This window comes from Ambystoma mexicanum, chromosome 1q, assembly GCF_040938575.1.
Source record: "Ambystoma mexicanum isolate Mex_15411 chromosome 1q, UKY_AmexF1_1, whole genome shotgun sequence".
Classification (NCBI taxonomy): Eukaryota; Metazoa; Chordata; class Amphibia; order Caudata; family Ambystomatidae; genus Ambystoma; species Ambystoma mexicanum.
The window spans coordinates 764,812,982-764,836,923 of NC_090922.1; the positions used below are offsets into that span (position 1 = coordinate 764,812,982).

Below are 23,942 nucleotides of genomic sequence, written 5' to 3' on the forward strand. Positions count from 1 at the left end.
TCCTCCAGGAAACTTCTTCCCTTGAGCTGGTGGGACCAAAAAGTTCGCCCAAACGTCAAGCCAGGAACCCTCCTCTGGTTGAATTTGCTGTACAGAGCTACAGTGGGCCGGATAGCCAGGAAGGTCGGACCCTGCTTGGGTTTTAAGGACACACCTTTTATTCGTTGTTTTGCTCTGCTGCCGGCTTCTTCCCTGGGTGGCGCAGGACCCTTCAGTCTTCCTAATTCTGACCAGTCCGACAGTCGCTTCAGGAACCATGAGCCTGCAGGAACCACCACGAACGTCCGCCTCAGCTACAGCTCCCTCTCCGTTTTAAGGTACTGTGCAAATCCGGTTGTCCGTTTCGTTCAACTGCAGTGAAAGTGTTTGAAATCTTTCTCCAATCTGAGGGCTTGTCCTTCTCTTTGAACTATCTTTTTGACCAACCAACCTCGTCCGAACTGTTTGATCTTGAGCAAAAGACTTTTGACCTATTGACTTTGGCCCCAAGCCTTTTAGCTGATCTCTTCACTGTAGTCTCTCTTGTTCAATTGCTCAGAATACTTACCTGTTGGTTTTACCTAATTGCTGATAACTTTGTCTTTCCCTCCCTTTTAAATTGCTGGAGTGCCATTTTGCTCCCACTTCATTTTGTGAGCCTAAACTGTCTAGAATTTAAGGGAATTGGTGTGGTGTATTTATGATTGTGATTTTTTAACTTGCTTAGAAAGGTGAACTGTTATACAACTGATAAGTAAATAAATATATATTCTTTTACTTAGAAACCTTGAGTCAGTGTTTGCCTGAATCATAGTAATTGCTGTCCTTTGTGTAACTATCCTGTACTGCTCACTTACTCTTGAGATAAGTCTGGCTTCTCTGCTACAGCTACCACTATAACTGTAGTACAGGCTTGCACCAAAGGTGAAATTGTACTGTCACTTGTAGTCTTAATTGTGTGTAGTGTTCCCAAAGGGTACTGCATATAATTCTGCCTAACAGAAGCCATTTGCTGTGTGGCTCGGGGCACAGCTCAGTTAAGATGCAGCCATTGTGTATCTACCTCACTGTCCTCCCCCACTCAACTGTTAAGTATTTTTTTTTATCTGGAGCAGTCCATTCACATGTGCCCGCGTTTGATCAAGTCAGAAACATTGTTTACCTTATATATTGACCCGCAGTTGGCCAAGCAGGACAAACAAATCTATCAATGTGCAACACCCAGCTTTAGTTTAATGTGTTGTCTTACCATGACATAGAACACCTCTGTTCATGCCTCAACCTTCTTCAGAAGTGGATGTCTGATGTTTACCTCAAACTAAATACCAGAAAGATCAAATTGTCCTTCACCGTTGGGCTTCCCAAGGAAATCTGCTACAAGCATAGTTCTAAACAAAGAGCCTAGACAACTACTTCCATTCTTGCTTAGCCACTGTGCCAAAACATACAACAAAAGGCTGCTGCCAAAGGTTGATATCCGTTTGGTTATTAATTTAAAACCTTCTCGTATCAACAAGTAGTGAGACAATGATTCAATCAAAAAATGTATAATTTCATCCAAAAATCATACAGACCACACAAGTTTATTCATGAACACATAAGGTTGGTTTACTAACCATTCAACATAAAAACAGTGGCATAATTGATGCTCATTAATGAAAAACAAAGCAGAAAACTCAAATACAATACTAATATCTTGCATATGGTGAACGTAACACTATAATATGAGTACGCTTTACTCTTAAAAGAAACAAAAACAATGTGAAAGAAAGGTTATAGTTGGTGGACAGGAACCAGTGAAAATAGTGAAAATAGCGTGCAAGTCCAGAGCTAATCAGGGAAACAGAAAAAATGACAGAAGCAGATAAAAGTCTTCAAAGTAACGCATTTTTAAAAAAGACAAGCGAAGAATTCTGGTGAGCCATGTACAAATCAAAAACAAAGTTCATATATTGTTCAGCCCGTGCCCTTACTTGAAAGGTAGGATCCTGAGTTCCTCCAGAGTGAACACAAGTGGTTATTGCTGATTTAACAGTTTTTAATCAGTGGGCACTGTCTAATGAAGGATAGAAAATGCAATGGCAATACTCAATCACATCTATGCACTTGTTCATCTTGTGGTTGGATTTTCAAGAGCTAAATCTCTCCAGTTATCTTCTGCCAATACACATCTTTCCTTCTTTTTAGTGGGGAACTGTTTTGCCAACCTTGGAGGTGAACTTTAAAAAAGAGAGGGTCTGCCTATGCGACAGGTGGGACAAAGGGAACATTGGTGTCCAATAATGGAGAAGTGAGTCAGATGGATGGAACACTGGACACTCCCCAGGTCGTGTCGCATTTCGGCAGCGTGTAGGTGTAGAGACCGCCTTCACCAGCGCGTAACTGGAAGACCCTGTTGAATATATACATAAATAAGTGAATAAATTAGGGCTGTATGTGTTTTAAGACGCAATAGGGGGCATACATCTCAATATTACAATATTAAAAACGAACTGTCGACTACTGTCAAAAGAATCCTAGAGAAAGGCATACCATGGATACTAAAACTCCTTTTCTAAAATGCTGGGCCCCAGGGAAGCTTTGCCAGTGCTGCGGGACTGTTGGGTGCGGGAGGCCACGAGATAAATGCTCCTGGTAAATGGCATGTGGCTCTGTGTGCACGCAGAGTTGATCAAGTAGACAGAGCGGTTCAATTCTAAAAGCGGGACAACAAGATGAGACCAGACAGCCTAAGACCCGGTTGGATTGGCCCCTCGGCCTTTCAGCCCGTGGCTAAGTGGGGGCCGGTTTCTGGCCATGCCTGGGACGGTTTGGGGAAAAAAAAACATTTTGAAAAAAATTCTATTTTGAATTTTTTTAAATATATTTTTGGAGAAATAAAATACTTGCAACTGCATTATTCATCAAAGCAAGGTAACACATGTTACCTTGCTTTGACGATTGATTTGCATGCACGAGTGCATCATAAATTATGATGCATGCATCATTCACATGCTGCCGCAACATACAGAGTTGAGGGGCTGGGGCTGCCACCGAGCCGGCGGCTGTCACCGTGCCGCTACTCCAGGGCGCAGGGTGCCCCCTGGAATTGCTGTGCTGTTGTATTAGTGATAAATATATATAAGTGATATTAGTGATAAACAACCAATTTTAGAGTAGAATAAGCATCCATTTCGGACTATGTTTTTTGCCTTACGCAAGTTGCAGTAATTGCATGTTTTTGTTTCTCCAGTTGTCTCTGTTACGATCTTCACAAGACATTCCATCTCAGTGTTACGATCTTCACAAGACATTCCATCTCAGTGTCCTCGGTCACTTGACAAAATCCGTGTGCCTAAAAGCTTCTGTACAGTGTAGTAATATTTGACTATCACATCAAGTGTGGATTTTTGTTTGCATGTATGAAGTAACGAGTGCTCAGAGTATGGGATGTCCTGTGAGTGCGCTGATTTCCCTTTTTCTCCAACCTCTGAAGCCTGAAAGTAGATGCATGCAGGCTTGACATGTGGCCAACTTTGCACTAGACCTACAGATGAACTTAACTGGTCTGCTGTTAAATCTCAGTTACCAGTTTAATGGTATCCACTACAGAATAATTGCTCTACTATAGCCGATATGATAGCTCAGTGGGTTGAGCGCTCGCTACTGCGATGTGTGTGTGATCTACAGGTTCGAATCACAGCAAGGCCATCTCAGCCTTTCATCCTTCTTAGGTCGATAAATGAGTTCCAACAAAGGCTGGATGATATTGTATGGATATTTGTTCTATAAAAAAGAGCTTAAGCATAAGTGCTATACAATAACATTATCATTTGGCCTTGGACGTCTGCTTGCATTCACAGTAATTTAACAATATGGATCTATACACACACATGTTAATGATACATATGGTGATCCATTCTTGTAGGAAATGTATATCACATTAGTGAAATCATAACATCGTTTTTGGCAGTGTACTTAGGAACAATGCTATTTGATGCCACTTCCTGTTTTGCCAATGGCTGAAAGGTCATGTTTCATCACTTCCAGGGATGTCACTTTGGAGTGTAGTCAAATGACATCACTTCCAGTGATGTCATCAGAGGTCAAGGGTCGTGAGGCGAGGGCTGGGCCACTTTTTTGAAGCGAGGGGTGGGCCACTTTTTTTTTGGGTGTCCGGGCCTATTTCTTGTCTCAGTCCGACCCTGGCCTCAGATAGCACATCCTCTCCATAATGTAGGGCCAGCTAAGTAAATTGGGACCCATAGGGTCTTACTTACAGCGGTTCAGCGTCATATTTCAGAATATGCTTGCTTCAAAGTCGCACATTTGACAGGGAAAGCAAACTAGTCGGGAGCGTGCAGTACACAGCGTTTGCCGTGTGGGCTGTGTGCCCTGAGGAAGGCAGAAAAAGGTCTGTGTCAAAAAAGGGCCTACGCAAGTTACCATGTGCCTGTGCTGTGCTGAACCGAAACGCAGAGGGGAAGGGGAGCATGCAGCACTTACCTAAATAATGGCGTGCATTTCCTAAAATGCGAGGTCTCGGTGCACGTGGAAATATCTCTGTAGCCGTTTTTAGTGATGTTGGTATATTGACTAAAGCAATGGGAGCTACAGATCGGAGTCCCGGAGGGTCAGAGTGCCCTCACGAAGTGAAAAAGCAATTTAAATAGACAAATCTAATGTTACATGGACTCAAATCTTCTTGTTAAGAATCATTTTACCAAGAAACCTATGTACTTGAAAGTCCTTCTTCCTTTCAACCATCTTCTGCATTAACCCATAAATTCTCTCACATTGATCATCCCTTTGCGGCAATTTACCAGACGCTACAATAAGACATCTTGTCCTACAAGCCGCACCTCGCCTAAAAATGGAACATTTGACTACATCTCCCCATTCTTTGAGACCTGCATTTGCTCCTCTTCCCTGCAGGCAGCAAGTTCACGATCTGTTCCCACATCTTTAAAGCATTGCCCATCAAGTCACTGAACTACCTAATAAGAGCGATCAGTGTTTCCTGGAAGCCAAGGATCCACTTTTAAGCATTCCATTACCCCTTTTTTGATGTTCAAAGTTTCAAAAGAGGGCATACAAACAAGTATTCTTCTATCTGCCTGTACTCTCAGGCTGCCTTCCTCTACATCTTTTCTAGCCAACAATTTGGATGGAAATGGAAAACCTTACTATTTCTTCAAACCCATACTTCCTGGAACCCAGCTGATTCACACGTGAATACCTGGCATCTACATAAAGAGCCAAGCACCCATGGCCCATAACGTGCAAGTGGAGTGCCAACCAGTTCCACCTTCTCCACTGCAGCCTCATTCTGAACCTTTGTGTTGCAACGCTTAGATTATAAACTCCTACCATAATGTGCTTTCGGGTTTTAAGATTTTTGCTTGTTCTTTGGTCGAGTATGTTGTAATAGACCTTGATGGCTTGGGAAGTCCATTGCAGTCATAGACAAAAACACTCCTGCAGACAGTCTTGCGGCAGGGCCATGCAGGTCATGAAAGGATGAGATTCCTCCTTTCAGAAATGCCAGATATTTTCTAGTAATCAACTTAATTGTAACCTATGCTTCCAAATTAACATTCCCAAATAGTTCTGGTGCTCAGGCAGTGAAAATGCAAGTGCTCTAGATACTATGCATTGTTTGATCTTCAACATGCCAATATATTCAGTGGCAAAGTCCTTTACCTGATCATGGACATTCCCCTAAACCAGAGCTCGATGGTCCAGGGCTTATACAGGGAGGATCACCTGATCACTCCCCACCCCCCCTTAGCTGCCATCATAGGGCATGTAACAGTAGCAGGGACCACCAAGTGACACAGTGGCTCATGAAAGATCAACAACTCAACTCTTTCCAGCAGTCTCAGGAACATATGGCCAATTAACCTCTCCCCCTTCAAGAAAGAACTATCTCAGCAACACTATCCCTTTAAGGAATGGGGACTTGGTGTGGTCCTGGTCAACAAAATGCACATGTCACAAATAATCCCTATCCTATGCTGGAGCCCTCATGAACATTGTGACCCTATGCGATTCTTGTACACCTTAGCATTCCCACGCAGGTTGCAGTAGGTTAAGTACAACTCCTGCACAGCTCCAAAGTGAGTTTGTGGCAGACCACAGAAGCCTTGGGCAGTGCCAGCAACTCTTGCTCCATGAGCAGAGCCATTTCTAGAAAATCAGGAAAAATGTAAATGCTACCCCATGCTTACTTATTTTTTAAGGTATGGGACTCAGTGGGACAACACACGCCAACTCCCTCGGCACTATCTAGACCAATGCAATGACCTCGGTGAAATCCAACATGAAGGCCAGTCCTTTAAAAACCTGGTCTGCCATCCCAGTCAGAAATGTGCCATTTCAGAGACAGATCTGTGGACAGTGAAGCCTAGGGGAGTGGATCCAAGCCTAAATAAGCCCAGGGTTTCAGACAGTGTGGGTGTTTGGAGACCGTCCTGGAAGGAAATTAGTGAGCTATTTTGAGGCGGTGGCGGGAGCTTTGAGACTAGAGGCGGAGAGAGAGAGAGAGAGGAGGTGGCAGCAGAAGATGAGGTGTGTGAACATCTGGTGAAGGTTCATGAGCAGCAAGAGGGAGTGGCATGAGAAGATGAGGTGAGTGTACATCTCAGGAGGTTCAGCAGGATGGAGTGGCAGGAGGAAATGAGGTGAGTGAACATCTGGAGGGGGCTCATCAGTAGGAGGGAGTGGCAGGTGAAGAAAAGGACGAGGTGGGAGAACATCAGAAGGTTCACGGTAAGCACCAGATGGAGGTGGCAAGAGAAGAGAAGGAGAGTGGAGAAAAAACACCCGGATGTGATCCGCATTACAAGAATGAATTTGAAAAAGAAGAGCAAATAGCTGATCTGCATAGGATGATTTGAGGAGGACAGCTGAGCCCAAGGTAGTGGTTAGGTAGCCCAAGGTAGTGGTTAGGGGAAAGACTCTGATCTGAAGTAGTTACACACATGGTGGGAGGAGAAGTGAGCATCTGACGAAACATTTAGGAGTGACAGACCCAGAACAGATGAAGTAAGAAGGGTAAGTTTCAGGACCATGGGAGTGGGGGAGGGTGTGAGGCCCTACTTAAGCAGCCTACAGTGGTGGGAGATGAACTGCCCCCTTGATCTTATGTGAGCTTGGCCTAGACATTCACCAAGGACATTTTTCACTCCTCTATCTTCAAATCATTAATCATGTATTTGTTTATAATTCTATCCCCAAATTAAATCCACTTGATCCATTGTGAACTTCATTTTCCATCTATCTGATCATTTAGAAAAGAGATGTCATTCTTTATATTGATATTCAGATTTCAAGATACTAAAACATGAAGTCAAATGAACATGTGTTTCATGCCGCCTGCTCCTTGTCAAGACGTCTCACTGATCCTTGTTTGTAGCCTGGGTTTCTCTGACATTTTCTGAATGATAAGATCGATGGAAATTAAAAATAATGAATACATATACCTACACAAAGAGGTATTTATCACCTGGGCCCAAGAGACTACGATAAAAACGAAGTCATTTGCAAAAATCATGGCATGCTCAATCTACTCCTATAATGGTTCAGCCCACAACCTTTTGAAGCAGTGGACATCGGAGACACAGAGCATTGAAGCTGGTAAGGAATGTGTAGGTATGTAGGATAGGAAAATCCCTAAAAAGTTCCAACAGGCTTTGTAATCACACTTGTGTACTCTGGAAAGGAGGTATTGGCACTACGTTTGCCACTTGCCTCTTACCGTGCTCGATAATCGTAGCTTCATGAAAGTGGAATGGCGTAATGCCCTCCCCTTTACCAGTTCCCAAAATGTGCACCACCTCAGGGAGATTACACAATTAAGTGCTGGTGCAAACATTACCATTCTACAGAATAATGCCTCAAATCTGCTTGCGGAGGTCAGGGGACCTACAAAAACCATCCATTGTCGATCTACGAGCTGATCAGGTGATGACCTCTGACCAGACAACGCCACATTGAGCTCAGCCCGATCTGCCGTCTACTGTTCCTGCCTCCCTCTTCCCACCACTGGACACTCCTTACTGCCCCTCCTTCTTACTAATTACTGGGAGGACTTAGCCCAAGCAAGGGGTAACAGCTAAGGGCAAACTCCCAGCCTTTACTCCCAGCCTATTTACCTGTGAACCTTTATACCACCTCCTCTCGTGCTACACCTGGTAATACCTAAAATCTACTTAGTACATTGCCAGATACAATTGACTACTACTGAACGCAAAAAAAATGCATTCTCTCTCATCCTGCTATTCGCTCTTAATGCTCTCTCCAATCAAGCTATAGCCCCAACCTTTCCTATTCCTATCATAACTCCAAACCACCCCCTTTCTAACCAACTAACGCCAGCCAACAGATGGCTCCACTCCTATCATCTACCCACCCTGCCTCTCCTACTTTGAAACTAAATTGCTCTACTCCTCCCTGCTGCATCAACTAAACATTGCACTCTGGAGTGCTCAGTCTGTTTACATAAAGACGTCCTTCATCACTGACTACTTTCACTCTAGCTCTCCTCCCCTTGATTTCCTTGCTATCACTGAAACCTGGATCTCTCCCCACTGCTACCTTGGCAGCCCTTCATGACTCCAAACTTTTCTTCTCTCACTCTCCTCATCTGACGGGCAAAGGCGGTGGTGTGAGTCACCCATTTTCTTTCCACCTTAACATCTCACACACCCCCAATGCCATATCCCCACCTACCTCATTTCAATTTACACTCTCAACTATTGTTCATCCTCACTCTGCTCACTTCATTTCTATCTATCGCCCTTCTGGCCCCATTGGGCCATTCTCCGATGAACTCGGGCAGCTCTTTGATTCGCTTTCCCTGTCACCTCATCCTCTTAGGTGACTTTAACATTCCTTCTCCTACCACTTCGCAACCATCTAACCTTCAATCTTTTCTCACTGAACACGCTAGCCACACTATTGATAACCTAGTCACGCAAGCTCCCTTGCCCACCTATTTATCTCCAACTCTCTCTCAGGAACAAGCAGTACTTTCATGTCATCTCTTTCGGACCACTCCATTGCATCCACCACCATTATCGTTTCTCCCTCTCATCTTTCCTCCCCACCTATCACTCCCTTTTCCAAGAGACAATGTAAACCCTTTACTCTTCCCGCTCGCTTCCTCTCTGAACTCCAACTCTCACTCTCCTCCTTTTTTCCAAGATCCTTCCTCCACTTACACTGCCTTCTCCACCTTCTCGCTTCCCACTGCTAACTTTCACCGCTAAATCCCAGCATCCTCAACCTAGGATCTGCCCATTCATATGCGATCTCCGCACTGATACGCAATAACTCCTGTGCAGGAGGTGCTCCCACTCTCATGAGGACCTCAAACTATACCTCTATGCCCTTGATTCTCTCAAGTCTTCTCTTGATAGTTATAAAAAGGGATGTTTGTTTGTTTGTTTGTTTTATTATTTATAATGCGCTATTATACCCAAGGGTATCAGGGCGCAGCATTTACAAGAATATGCAAAGCTTGGTTACAAAGTGTACAAAGTTCAAATAGCATAGGGAATGTACAGAGCAGTAGATGAGAGCGCACAATATATACAGTATATACAAATTAAAAGGTGGCACACAAGGTTACACAATGTGCGGATCGCAAGAGGGTGGCTTTAGCACTTATCTATTTTGGCTGTCCTTCAGTTTAAGCCATGAAATTACCTTAGAGCGGAAATTCAGGTAGGGCATGTCTACTCTGAGGTTGGGGGGCAAAGAGTTCCATAGTTTGGCTGCCTTTACCGGGAAACTGTTACCTCCTATGGTGGCAAGTTTGTAGTTTGGGACAGAGAGGCAATCTTTGTAAGCAGTTCTGAGGGGTCTTGCGGAGGCTTGTCTATGGAATCTGTTAGTCAAGTAAATCGGGGCAGCGTTGTTAAGAGATTTGTAGGTAAGTGAGGCCGTTTTTAGGAGAATTTTGTCTCTGGTAGAGAGCCAGTTATTCTGTTGGCTGAAACCTGATATATGCTCTCTTCTGGGGATGCCCAATGCTGCTCTCAGGGCGTTATTCTGGAGAGTTTGTAGCTTGCTGGTAGTAGCCTTGGAGGTTCCCAGGTAGAGGGCGTTACAGTAGTCAAGGCGGGATAGAATGAGGGCTCTAGCGAGTGTAAGGCAGCTAGTGTCTGACAGAAATGGTTTAGCTGAGCGGATTAATTTGCATGTATATGCAGATGAAGATGCCAGTGAGCTCAGTTGTCTTTTGAAGGAGAGGTTAGAATCCAGGTAGAAGCCCAGTGTTTTGACCTCCTGTCCAACTTTGATGTTGTTCCCATCTATCATGAAAGAGTTGTAGGCTGGGCTGAGTTTCCCTAGACTATGCGTTGTTCCCAAGATGATAAGCTCTGTTTTCTCATCATTCAGGCATAGTCCATGAGTGGCCATCCATGCCTGGATGATGATGTACACCCTATTCAGCAAGGCCAAATCCTTTCCATAATCTCCAGAAAGCGGAAGGAGGATCTGAGTATCATCTGCATAATTAGTGTAGGTGATACCGAGATGATCCAAATCATCGAAAAGGGGCTTGGTGAATATATTGTACAATGTAGGGGAGACGCAGGAGCCCTGTGGTACACCACAGGTGATAGGTATAGGGTCTGCTGCAGCTGTAGGCGAAAATACCCTCATGGTTCTTCCGTTAAGGAATGAAGTGATCCATGAGATGGCCTCGGGAGAGAAGTGTGCTGCTGTGTGGAGGTGTGAACATAAGACAGAGTGGTTGACCAGATCGAAAGCTGCAGAGAGGTCAAGAAGGAGGAGCAAGGCAACTTGTCCTTTGTCCCTAAGTGTATCAATCTGAGCTTTCAGGTCGATGAGAGCAGTCTCAGTCCCATGTTGAGGGCGGAACCCAGATTGTCTAGATCCTAAGAGGTGGTGTTCTTCCAGGTGCTTCTGTATTTGAACGTAAGCTACCTTATCTAGGATTTTTAGTAGGAAGGGAACAGTCGTTATGGGTCGGTAATTGGTGGGTATGGCTGGGTCGAGGGTAGGTTTTTTTAGTAAGGGAAGTACCCAAGATTGTTTTAGATTGCTGGGGATGGAGCCGGTGGAGAAAGAGGCATTGATCAATTTCGTGATGAAGGCTGAAAGATCGCGAGCAGCGTCTTTGATGAGCTGTGCCGGGCAAAGGTCTCCCTGGCAGTTAGACGGTTTCAGGGACAAGATGATTTTTTCCACATCGAGTGTATTGACTTTAGTGAACTTGAAGCGCGTGGGGTCTGTGGTTGTACACTTGTCCGGTTTTTTAGAGGGGGGCATGTCTTTTACGGTCTCTTTTTTGCTGGAGATTTTGGTTTGAAGGGTCTTGATCTTATTGGTCAGGGCATTCTGAATTTTTGAGCACCAGTTTTTATCTTTGGTGCAGGTATCAGGGGGTAGTATGGGAGTTTCAACTTCTTTGAGAATGGAAAAGAGTTCTTTCATGTTGGATTTAGCTGATGATATACGAGAGTCATAGGACGTTCGTTTGGCCACATATATTTCTTTTTTGTAGAGTGCAGGTATTTTAGATAGATTAAATTTGTTAGCAGCTGAGGGACATTTTTTCCAAGTAACTTCGCAGTTTCTCTTTTGTTGCCTCAGGTTTTTGAGGAATGGTGTGTACCATTTGTTAAGGTGTGATTTCTGTTTGCTCGGTTTGAGTTTGAGAGGGGCGATGAGGTCCAGTGCTGAGGCCATGGCTTTATTATATTCCTCAACTAGGATCTCTGGGTCCGCCTTGTCCGAGAGTGTGTCAAGTTTGGGGAGTAGGTTCGGGATGAGTCTTTCTGCTGTAATGTTTTTCTTGTTTCTGGTGAGAATAGGTGGGGCTGTTGTGATAGGCGGAGGTGTAGGTCTGTCTGTGGTTAACCAGAACGAGACTAGGTGGTGGTCTGTCCAGATTAGAGGTGAGATATTGGTAATGTTTGCTACGCAGTTGTGATCGGCCACCCAATCGAGTATTCTACCTTTTGAGTGAGTAGGGGCCATGGTTCTTTGTGCAAACCCTAGTTCAGCAAGGGTGGTGCCTATAGCGTTGGATATTGGGTCTGCTGGGTCATTGTAGCCTAGGTTAAAGTCCCCCAAGGTAAGGACTTGAGCTGAGGTTTTGAGGTTGCTAGTTAGGATAGCGTTAAGGTCTTCATCAAAGGTACCGATGGGTCCTGGTGGGTGGTAAATCAAGTGGATGGTGAGGGTTTGGGTGTTAGTGAGTGGGACTTTGACTGACAAGTTTTCGCAGGATTGGACATTGGAAGGTGTAGCGAGTCTCATGAGTAGGCTAAGTTTATGTATAATGGCAACACCCCCTCCTCTGGACTTGAGGCGATCTTGCCTCAGGATGGTGTACTTGTCTGGGACTGCTAGCATGATCATGGGGCCTGCTGCTGGGTGTAACCAGGTCTCGGTGATGGCGAGGAAGTCTAGGTCGTCTTTGAGGATCAGATCTGCTATTTCTGTAGCATGTGCTACTAAGGATCTAGCGTTGATTAGGGCTCCCTTGATTTTAGGGTTGGCTGTCTTTATGGTGGTAGTTGTGTTTTCAGTAGCGCTAGTGTGGCGTTTATCTTGAGTTTGTCCGGGTGTACTCTGGCTAGGGTGGATGAGTATGGGGTTAGAGGAGAGGTTGTGATGAGAATTAGAGGTTTTAATGTTAGGGTTAAGTTGAGGTAACGGCTTTAAGGATTTTTGTGGGGTATGCAGCGAGCGGGCCAATGGCTCGTAGATTTTGGCTAATCTAGCTCTGAGTCCTAGGTTCCTGTCTATGGTAGTGCGAGGGAGACTAGGTAGTATCTGAGGGTTGGCTAGGTCTGTATGGGGTGGAATCTGGTCGGTGGGCATGGAAGAAATGGGCGTATTGGGCAGTTGAGGTGCCATTTTACAGTAGGTGTGTAAAGTAATGTTCAGGAAGATGAGTACAGAGGCGTGCAAGTTTGTGATAGGTAGATGCATTCTGAGTAGAGTTGTAGATAGTGTGTTGACTAAGTAGATGCTAGTTGTCTGAGGGCATCTAGAAGCGAATTTGAACAGTATGACTAGATAAGACTGGATTTGCGAACAGGCAGCATGTCTAGATACAACTAAAATCAGGATCGAGCGGCAATTAGATTCGAAATTGAGCAGTATAGCTAGGTATGGCTAGAGTACAGGCAGCATGTCTAGATACATATGGATTTGAGCGTGTTAGAGGCTGGATAAGCAGTACAACAATAGGTGTAGATCTGGCAGGAGAGAGCAAGGTGCAACTCTGAGACAGATTAAAGTAGGGAAGAGATGAGATTAACAGACGGGTCAGATCTAATACATGTCTAGCACGTGATATATAAGCTGTAGATATTGTTCGTTAATCATAACATGAGTAGACAGGGACTTAGCAATTATTGATAGGGATAGTTATAAACTCCCTCCTTACTCCTAAACCCACAACTGTTAACTCTACTCTTTCAGCTAGGGACCTTGTTGAATACTTTGGTTCCAAAATCAGTGAATATCTCCTAACCCTCCTCTTACTCCCTCCTCCTACTTACTTCATTCCACCATCTTTCACTGCTTCTATCTCACAATTCAGTCATACCAATCCTGAGGAAGTCCTTGCAGCGTTGTATAAGGGTAACCCCTCCTGTGCCCCATCAGATCCTCTTGCACCTCAGCTTGTTAAACTGATTGCCCCGCTAGTAGTCTCTCACCTCGCTAATCTCTTCAACTTGTCCTTTCGACTCTGCTTGCTTTCCCTCCACTTTCAAAACAGCCTTGGTAATCCCTTTCCTGGAAAAGCAAGGTGCTGATCCAAACGTGCCGAACACCTTTTGACCTGTGTCACTTCTTACTCAATTATCGAAGGTGTTGGAAAGAGCTGTATTTAACAGACCTGCTAACTTACTTGATACACACAACTTTTGTGAACCCTTCCAAGCTGTTTTCCACTCCTGCCACTTCACGGAAACTGCTCTAATTAATGTCTCCAACTTTATTGCCTCTGCTAAACATTCCAACCTATCCTCTAGCCTAATCCTCCCCGACTTTTCTGCTGCCTTTGATACTGTCATTTCCTCTTATCTCTTCAATCCCTTCTCTCTGTTTGAAATTCATGATTAAGCACTTGCCTGGATGGAGTCCTACCTGGGACCTCATCAATTCTGTTTCCTGGAACAACAATACCTCTCCATTCACTCCTACTGTTCCGCAAGGCTCTGTCTTGGGTCCCCGCTTGTTCACACTGCACACTTCTGCTCTCTGGGCCCTTACCTCCTCCTTTGGGTTCTCATACCAACTCTTTGTAGATGAAACCCAAAATCTTTTTCTCTTTTCCAGAACTCTCCACCGACCTATCTGCCAACATTTCTGACTGTCTCGCAGCTATTAAATACTGGATGGCCTTACACTCTTTTATGTTGAACTCCAAAACAGAGGTGTTTCTCTTTCCTGCCAAATCCTCTCCTTTCCTCCCCTGCCTATCCAGTTCCCAATTGACACTCTTTCCTATTCCTCTTCAGCTAGAAACACTGGCGTCATCTACGACTCTTTAAACATATTCTCTACCTTCATCTCTAAAACTGCAATGGTGGCTCGCCTTAACCTCAGAAATATCAGGTAAATCAGGTACCTCTTTCTCTTCAAAACGGCCAACCATCTGCTAACCACTCTTGTTTTTTCTAAACTGGACTACGTGCCAGTATCCTCTTTGATCTTGCAAACAACGCATTCTGTCCCCTTGAAAAGATTATTAACGTTGCTACCAGGAATCTCTTTGAACTATCCCTACTTCCTCCTATCGCTAGCAGGCTGGCTGGCTAACTATGCACAATAGGGCCACATTCAATGTTCTACTAGTGCATCCATCCATCCACAGTAAGGCATCACTGTATCAATCCTTTTCTATCAACCCCTAAAACCCTCTCACAGCCTTTGTTCTGCCTCAGCCAGCACCCTTATGGCACCTCGCCCACCCTATGATTCCTCTTCCGCTCTTTCACTCTGCTTACTTAGAACTCCCTCTCCTCTGCAATTCGAAATATGGTCCATATCGATACATTCAAAAGCAAATTGAAAGCGCACCTTCTCGCATCTGAGCTATCCTTTTGACTCACCTCTCCAGCTGTACTACTTACACCTTCCCTCATCGCTAACTGGATTCTTCCCTTTCCCCCATCCCCATCACTCTAGCGCTTAATAGTTTGAGGTCACAGCTCATGCTTAGCTGGCTAGACTGCCTATTCACTACCATGTGTCCTAAGCTTGTCCACCATATTGTTCCCGGCATATGTCCAATATACCCCTTCTCAAATCTGGTCACCATACCACTTAAACTTTCCCCATTATAAGAGGCTCACTGCCTCCTGTTTATCTGCTATATTACCTTTTGTACGCTCCTTTGTGACTAAAATAACTTGTTTCCTGGTATGTAGGTCTGCAGTCTGACTTAGGAGTGGGAATAGTCAGTCTGTTTTTCCTTTGTCATTGGATTAGGCCATTCTTAAAACGAATAACCTCCCAAAACAGAACTAATCATGGTAGATGGTGTGAGAAACCAGAAGGTGTGTCACCCATTAGTCTCCGGGGATCTATCATCCAGGTGGCCAGGACACAGCCATTGCTTTTGGATCCAGTTCCTGGGGGTGGACTAGTGCGGGAGGATCACCTGGGTGAGGGGTCTTTGGGGAGTGGGATACTGGATGGTGAGATGCGGTTTCCCCTTCCCTGTAACACCTTTACCCCATCCTACCAAGTAGGATACCTTGGAACTTAACCCTCGTGCCCCCCTTTCACAACACAAACACTTTCTCACGGGAATCTTGCTATGAGAGAAAACGGACTAACACCCGAGCCGTATATCTGACGTGTCTCAATACAATGGTCAGACAGGGTCAGGCAATTACTGACCATTACGCACACCTGACTTCATTGCACTTCCACACATGGATAAAAGGCGGAGCACGAGAGCACACCTCCCTAAACGGAACTAATCATGGTATGGGAAACCAGAAGGTGCTTTACCCACTAGTCCCTGGGGATCTGTCATCCAGGTGGCAAGGACACGACCATCGCTTTTGGATCCAGTTCCTGCGGGTGGACCAGTGCAAGAGGATCACCTGGGTGAGGGGTCTTCGGGGATCGGGGGTAGGACACTGGATGGTGAGAGGCGGTATCCCCTTCCATGTAACACCTTTACCCCATCCTAGCAGGTAGGATTCTTAGGAACTCAACCCCACCCCCTTTCACAACACGAACACTTTCTCACGGACAGCCCACTATAAGAGAAAACGGACTAAGACCCGAGCCATATACCTGACGTGTCCCAATAAAAAGGTCAGCCAGGATCAGGCAATCACTGACCATTATGCACACATGACTTCCATTATACTTCCCCACATGGATAAAAGGCGGAGCACGAGAGCACACTCAGAGTGAGGAAAAGCACACCAGGAAACAGCATTTCCAAGATGGCAGTTTAACATGAGAAAGACGGTGAAACAGAAGGGGATCACAAGGAGAGAAGTTCCCTTGACCTTTTTCAACAAAGAACCGCTACTTTCATGAAGCCTCGAGAAAAGAAAGTGTAACACCAGCAAACCAGGCTGAAGAATCCTGCATTGTGTCTGAGGTACCCAGGGCACTCCTGCGTCAATAATCAAGGTGGGGAGAATCACAAGCTGCTGTGGTACTGTCCTTGGCTCCAACAACGAAGCGGCGTCAGTGAAATAAACACAGCCAGTGAGTTGGGGAGACTGATGCAATACCGGTCTGTGTTGAAGTCAAGGTTGCAAGCGGCAACCTTGTATGGCGAGCGCTGGAATGAACATTGTATGAAGCGCGTGTGATAACCAACGCAAGTAAAGTTGAACTGCAACTGAGTGATTGAACTTTGAAAGCAAGATGTACGATACCTTTGACAGAGTTGTCCGGCAATGCGTGCATGCTCAATATAAGGTCTCTATAAGGGCCCACTGAGAGTTGACAAAAGTGAAAGAGTTGCAAAGGATTGTGAATCAAAGTGGTCCTGCAATGGGTGGAGCAAAATCCCATGCACAATGGAAAGTCTTGATGTTGATACAGTAAAGAAAGTTGATGGCATAGTAGATAAAGTTGGTTCGAGCCCGATGGAGGGAGATCAATTGAAAGCTTTGTGTTAAAGCAAGTTTGTGTTAACATAGATAAATTTCTATGGGCCTAGCAGAGGGCGACTGATTGAAGATTTTGTGTTAGAAGAGATATGAGCCCAGCAGAGGGGGATCCAGGGTGAACCATGAGTCACCCGAGAAATTGGATATGTGGAAATACTAAGAAAATTGTGTATATGTGAAAATACAAACTTTGAACACAAACGGATCTGTGCCCGACACAGTGGGATTCGAAGTGAACAGTAAATCACCTGAGAAAAGTGTGCCTTGGAGAATCCTGAAAGGAAAGGAACTTTATTATTTGTTTGGTACATCAGGCCCTCTGAAACAAGAGACTTTGAACGACAAAGACACTTTGGCACAGAAGGCCATGATGTTGGAGTCTTGAACTGCACCCTCGTGCTAGAGAAGCCAGAGACTGTGCTATGCTCGAGTATGTTGCCTTATTCCGTGCTGAAAACGTGGGCAAGGGAAGCCAATGGCTTGAATATCCTGACATATCATTTCTTGAACACTTTTCTTTTGCCTAACATTATTTCCCACACTATTTGTAGTTAGAGGTATGGATTGGCAATAGGTTTATTAGTATAGGCCCTTTTATTTGAACAAGAATCCACTAGGACTGTATTATTATTATTTGATGGTCGTAGCTTGCTCCCAACATTAGATTTAGGATTAAATAGGCGTTTTTCAAACCCAATTTATGTACAACAAAAACACCCTTGAACTGTGGTCACTTGTGTCTGTCTTACTGTTGATACCATGCCTTCCTTTCAAAGGTCCAGAGTGAACAACGTTGGGCCTCATTACAAGTTTGGCGGTAGCCTTGCCGGTAAAACCGGCAGGCTGCTGCCAAACTTGCAATTTTTTTCTGGCACCCATGAATGGCCAATTACCGGGTCATTACGGCCCCGCCGGACCCGGTAATTGCCTATTCGCGGGCACCAGAAAAAAATGCTCCCCATTCCCATTGGGAATGGGAGGTCGGATGCGGTGCTGGTGCATCCGACATGCTCTGCTCGTGGGTGCCGGTACACCCACCAGGCCAGTCCTGGCGGGCGGGAAGGCACCCGCGAGCAGAACTCGTAGTTTGCCGGTCCGGTAACAACAATACCGGCAAGTTTACCGGAACAGTTGTTACCGGACCGGCAAACTTATAATGAGGCCCATTGTATAGATATATTGCATTGCAATTTTCTCTGTAAATAACATCAAAGGTGTAATGTGAGTTTCAATATTGTCGTTGTTTTTTCCAGAACTTCTTAGCATCCGTCGTTATATAAAAATGAAAGCAATACTGTCACAACTGGATACTAACGACCCAGCTTGACAAGGTGTTTGTTCATTTTTTAATGTGTTTTGGGGTGTCTAAACATTTTGGTACAATTACGTGACCCAGTGTTTTGGAATATTGTTTGTGATATGTTTTTTTGAGCAAGAAATGATGAAGTATTAAACTGTTTTTTAACAGATCTCTGAGTGAGAGCAGTGCTTTTTTTCGAGCATAGTCCAAGGCTATTGGTAAACTTGCTAAAGGTAGGGGTTGTCTATTTCCTTGTTTTGCGTATGCAAATAAATACATAGATCAGCACAATATGAATGTAGTGCAGTAGAGTAAAAAATAAACTATCAGATGTCTGCCAATCCGGTGACATTGAAGCAGTGTATGTTGGGAATTGCAGCAAAGTACAGCATTTAAGGCTTTCAGTCGCAGCTTTCTGAAATGAGTGGATGAAAGGAGCAAGATAATACACATTGTAAGTAGCACAAGATGGCTGTTCTGTTTTCTAACAAAACTGCTGGGTCGGATATGGTTGCAGTGAAACAAACAGCCCTTCTCATCCTTGGAAAATACAAGACTGTGCCTCAACATCAGAAACCGAGGTTGGGAGGTTATTCCAAGGGATACAGGTCAGTTACCCAAATCATTGGACTCCAGTAGTCTTCTCTTAGAAGGGGTTTCATGAAGGCAGAAGTGGGCCTAAATTTGGTGCTCTGATGTTCGAAGACCGAGTGTGTCAGGATAATGCCAATGGTGCGGATTACTAGACATGAAGTGGCCTATAGAATGATGCAATACAGAAATTAGGAAAATAGGACATCAGTCAGTTTTTCAAGTAGCTTTCTGCCTACCATGGGGTGAAGTGAAAGAGGCGTCGAGCTAGTAATAGATATTGGAAAATTCTTCACTTATTCTATAATCCAGTAAATAGGAAGGGCATTAATCCCAATTTAGTAGCTCTTGAACAATCTAGGTTTCTAAATGGATGAGCAGTGTTACATCTTCTGTACAACATCCCATCCTGATTGTTTTGGTGTTAGGCAATGAAGCAGCAGACACCCGGTAGTTGACACTGGTTTCAGAAACACTGAATAAAACAAGTGACAATCAATAATTCAGAAACCCATATGTGAGAACATGGAGGTAGTAAAGATCCACCTCACTGATGAGGCCCAACAAGGCTGAAACACGTGTATGGGGGTGCTGTTGGTACTCTTGTAAAGAAGGGAATTGCCATAGTATTTCGGTGCTGGACTACCCATGTGGGCAGGACAAACACTTATATGCAAATGGGTATTTCCCATCTGTGAAAGGTACAGTGAGCTAAAGTGTGGCTGCGGACTCTCGATTGGGTACCTTCCCAAAGAACAGGTGAATGGGCGGTGTTCGTTTTCCCAGAGGGGCGCTTATGGACTATTGATGTTTTTAGGGACTTAGGTTTGGTCACCCTAAGTTTCCTAGGGTCATCCAGACGTGGACCCCCTTGCTCACTGTGCTTAGGGAGGCACAGCTCCACCTCACTGATGAGGCCCAACAAGGCAGAAACACGTGTATGGGGGTGCTGTTGGTACTCTTGTTCAGAAGGGAATTGCCATAGCATTTTGGTGCTGGACTTGCATGTGGGCGGGACAAAGACCGATATGCACATTTATAGTTCCCATCTGTGAAAGGTACAGTGAGCTAAAGCGTGGCTGCGGACTCTCGAGTGGGTACCTTTCCAAAGGACAGGTTAATGTGCTGTGTTCGTTCTCACAGAGGGGCGACTATGGACTATTTTTTGCTTTTATATGATTAGGGGACTCACATTTCTGAAGCTCTCAGAGGTGCTCTAGGGCCAGATGATATGTGCCCTGTTGCCAGTGCACCTCTGTCTACACAGCCTTTGTTGCATTGTCAGGTCTTAATTAGAGTTCTGCTTTGTTCCCTCCAGATCTGTGGCAGTTCCAGTCAGTGCTCGTGCAATGGCAGTTACATTACCTTAATCCTCACATGAATGGAGTTTCTGACTATCTGGAGCATGAAGAGGAGTTCAGACATACATTTGCGAGCTGCTCGTCATGTGAGAGTGTACAAAAGACAGGAGAACCCCTGTCATTTAACCAAACTTTAGAACACTTCAAAAATGCTCATTGAGATTTAAAAGGATATATTCCAATCAATAAATGCATTTATTTCGAACATATTTCATACGAACCAATTATTAGATGTACAAATTCGAATACATAAAGTTCAAAGATGCGTGTAAACAGTAATTTGTGTTTTAAAGGAAATCAAATATACTAAAATATACATATCGCCTACCATGGGGAAACCCTCCAATATATCAGTAAACAACACAACACCAAGGGAGCCTAAACTGGTGTTAGTTGTTGCACAGCTATAATAAAGTGGGAACAGACCACAAGATAAACCAAAAAAACACAACTTATACAGGTGCTTACAAACAAAGGAAACCTTGGATACAGACTGTTGTATCCACGACACACAGACTGTTGTGTCCATGAACCACTCTGTTCTGACAGGTGTGGATTTATTCAAATGCATCAAACTTGTGTTTTAATTCAAATGTTATTGTCGAGAAGACCATCTAAGTGTCTTTCTTATACCATTTCTTTCTTATGCCAACTCAAGTTTCAGCTCTATGGGTATATTGCTTGTTGTGACCCAGCCTTTTTCTGGGCATGTCATGTTAGATTGGAAGAAAAGTGTACTTGGAAACATTGCACACGCCCTTATGGTGTAATGCTGAAGTATCAATATCTAAAACTAGAGAAAACTCACATCAGCTCTAGTAACTAGACCTTTACAAGAATTTGAAATACCCATTATCAAGCTAGAAACACGCCTTCAAAGTTGGGAAGCCATGGACACAGGGGTGTTGCTAGGTCTGGAATAGATCAGGGGCTAAGCTAATGGCAGGACTGGCGGGACTCGGGGCTAGCTAGTATTTTGGTTGTAGCACCTGAACCTCTATCTGGGGCTACAACCAAAAGACCCGGGGCTGTAGCCCCCTTAACCCATCCCCCACCACCCTCCCCCAATACCTCTGCATGGACACTTGCCATTTACAGGCCATTCTCACTACTTTATTCGGACCTGGTGCCCTCTCAATAGTGCTTAACCATTACACGAAGTCTGCAAAATCTGGAGATAAGCAAAACCAAACGTCATGATATAAAACCGCTCTTCCAAGTCACGCTAGACATCCAACTAAATGTTTGAGTAAATTGAAACCAAGGTTGGTTCAAAATGTGAATACCTTGATGATGTCCCTTTATCTTGCGTGTATCCTCATGTGAAAATGTTCTCAAAAAGGCTGCATCACGTGTTAGGCGTTGTCCACCGTCTGTAAGGACAGAGAACGGCCATTTAGAAACTGACCATGTGCCGCCCATATGTAGTCATGCATCAAAAATGAATGCAGTTAAGGATTCTCACCTTTGCTATCGTGAAATCAAAAAGGAGCTGTGAGTCGTCCTGGCCAGTCGCCTTCTCTTGAAACCTGCAGCAGGCACAGTCGTACTTTGGTGTCGCTGCTAAGCCCAAACGCTGAACAGCAGCCATAATGCTGTCTGCGATCCATTGAAAGGTAACGTGACGAGCGTCACGTTGGTGCGTGGAATGCTCTAACGTTGAAAAGCCACGTAAATAGACGAAGGGGCTGCAACTCAGCCAGGTTGGAATTATTGTAAGTGAGGACAAATGCCACATCGATACCAAGGAAGTGGCATTAGTATGCTCCAAAACAAGGGTTTCTGAGAAAAAGATCAGTCCCTGTGTAGAACCTGTAGTGCAAGTTGCAGTTATAAAGTAGTGTGTTGAACAATAACATTGTAAAAGTAATTTGCAAGAGTCAAAGACACCAATCCTTAAAGGAACGGCAATACAAGGATTGCCCCATTGAAATAAGCCGCAGTATGGGGGCAATCGAAGCAACCGATTGGAGGTGCCAAAATTGTGTTTATCAGGACCTATCGCATGAAAAATCATGCATTTAAAATCATGGTCTGAATGATTATGAGTAGCAAAGTGCTGAACTAGGGGGGAGGAGAGTGTTTGGTTTTGAATTCTGGATTTTGTTGTGTCCGAGTTGTCGTGTCCTATTTCCATGGACACGGTATTCACTGTAAATGTTTGTGTCCGTTCTTTCTGTTGTGTTGGAAGTTGTGGCGTGGCCACGGGAAGAGGAAGAGGCGGGGCCACCGCCTCCGACGCCAGTTCTGGCGCCGGCAATAAAGGGATTAACATCCGAATGTTCTGGCTCCCGCGTCTCATTATATTGCCGTAGTTCATCTGCATGATTTATATTGCCCAGGTTCTACATGCAGTAGAAACCCAACAGATTTGTGATCGCAGATACATGTGGGCACTTTCCTGGTGGTCATCCCTATATAGATCTTTGAGCAGGGATAGCAAATCATGTAAATTGCATTCCTTGTGTTGCAATTAGTGTGATATTTCAGTGTCGAGAGTATGATTGTATACAGACACAGTGCTTCTGATGGTGAGTTTGCAGACGCTGCAATTCCCACAGAGAAAGTGTCCTGTCACTGGATTATATTCAGCTTGCAAGCAGTAAAAGATGGCATTGGTGACAAAACTGGGTGAGGTGAAGCACGAATGTACACTGCTATCTCGAATATTCCCATTTCTCTTCAGCGCAAACAAGGGATATTCAGTCACATATCCGGTGGTACGGACCAAATTCCAGTGTTAATGCGTTTCTTGATGTGTGAAGTGTTTTGTGAAAATGTAGTAACATAGATCGATCTGTCTACAGCTGTTTGGGCTTTGGAACAAGAAATGTCTCTCTGTAAAACAAGCCCTTTTTGCAGAATTCTTAAGAGGTTAATGGGGATAACCCCTCTCTGTCAGCTGTAAGGAACTCATGGTGGCAACAGTAAAGACAGACACACGTGATCACAGTTCAAGAGTGTTTATTAAACCGTAAATCTAGGGTGGGAACCTACCTAATCTAAACCTAAATCTTACATGAGAGCAAGCGACGACCATGAAATGAAAAATAAGGCAGTCCTTGTGGCGTTGTGTCAAAATAAAAGGGCCTATACAAAGAAAAATCTATTGCCAATTCCTTAAAACTAACCACGAGCTAACAGTTCTGTTCCAGCTCTCAGGTTCTTCGATGGATAAGTCTCTTTTCAATAAAATGTCTCGTGCCTTCGAGGGCCTGATGTAGTCAACAATAAATAAACCAACAAACAAAAAGTTCCTTTCTCGATGAACTTTGGGTGATGACTTTTCACCCTTGGATCTCCCTCGACCAAGATCGGACCCACTTGACAAGGGGGCCCGTTCACTTCCCCTGGTCTTCCAGTGCTTATTTTCACGAGTCTTAATGTCTTTTTAAACAGGTCTTCAGGCTTCACCTCTGATTGTCGGCTTCCCTCTGTCAGGTTCACTTTCACCAACTTTTACAGACAGTTCACAGTAGACACCCCTTGGTCGGGTTCACTTCGCTTAACGTGCTATTCTGGTTGTCGGCTTCCCTCTGCTGGGTTCACAATCACCAACCTCTTAAGACAGCTCACTATGGAACTTCA

General features: G+C 44.5%; 1 long non-coding RNA gene across 1 annotated transcript; it reads right to left on the bottom strand.

The window, feature by feature from the left end:
- Positions 1-1,561: 1,561 nt before the first annotated feature.
- On the bottom strand, positions 1,562-21,946 carry LOC138521842 (uncharacterized). Its single transcript, XR_011283140.1, has 3 exons — positions 21,820-21,946; positions 21,641-21,727; positions 1,562-2,371 (listed from the first exon to the last, which is right to left on the bottom strand). It is a non-coding gene; the product is annotated as an uncharacterized lncRNA (long non-coding RNA).
- Between the last annotated feature and the right edge of the window lie 1,996 nt (positions 21,947-23,942).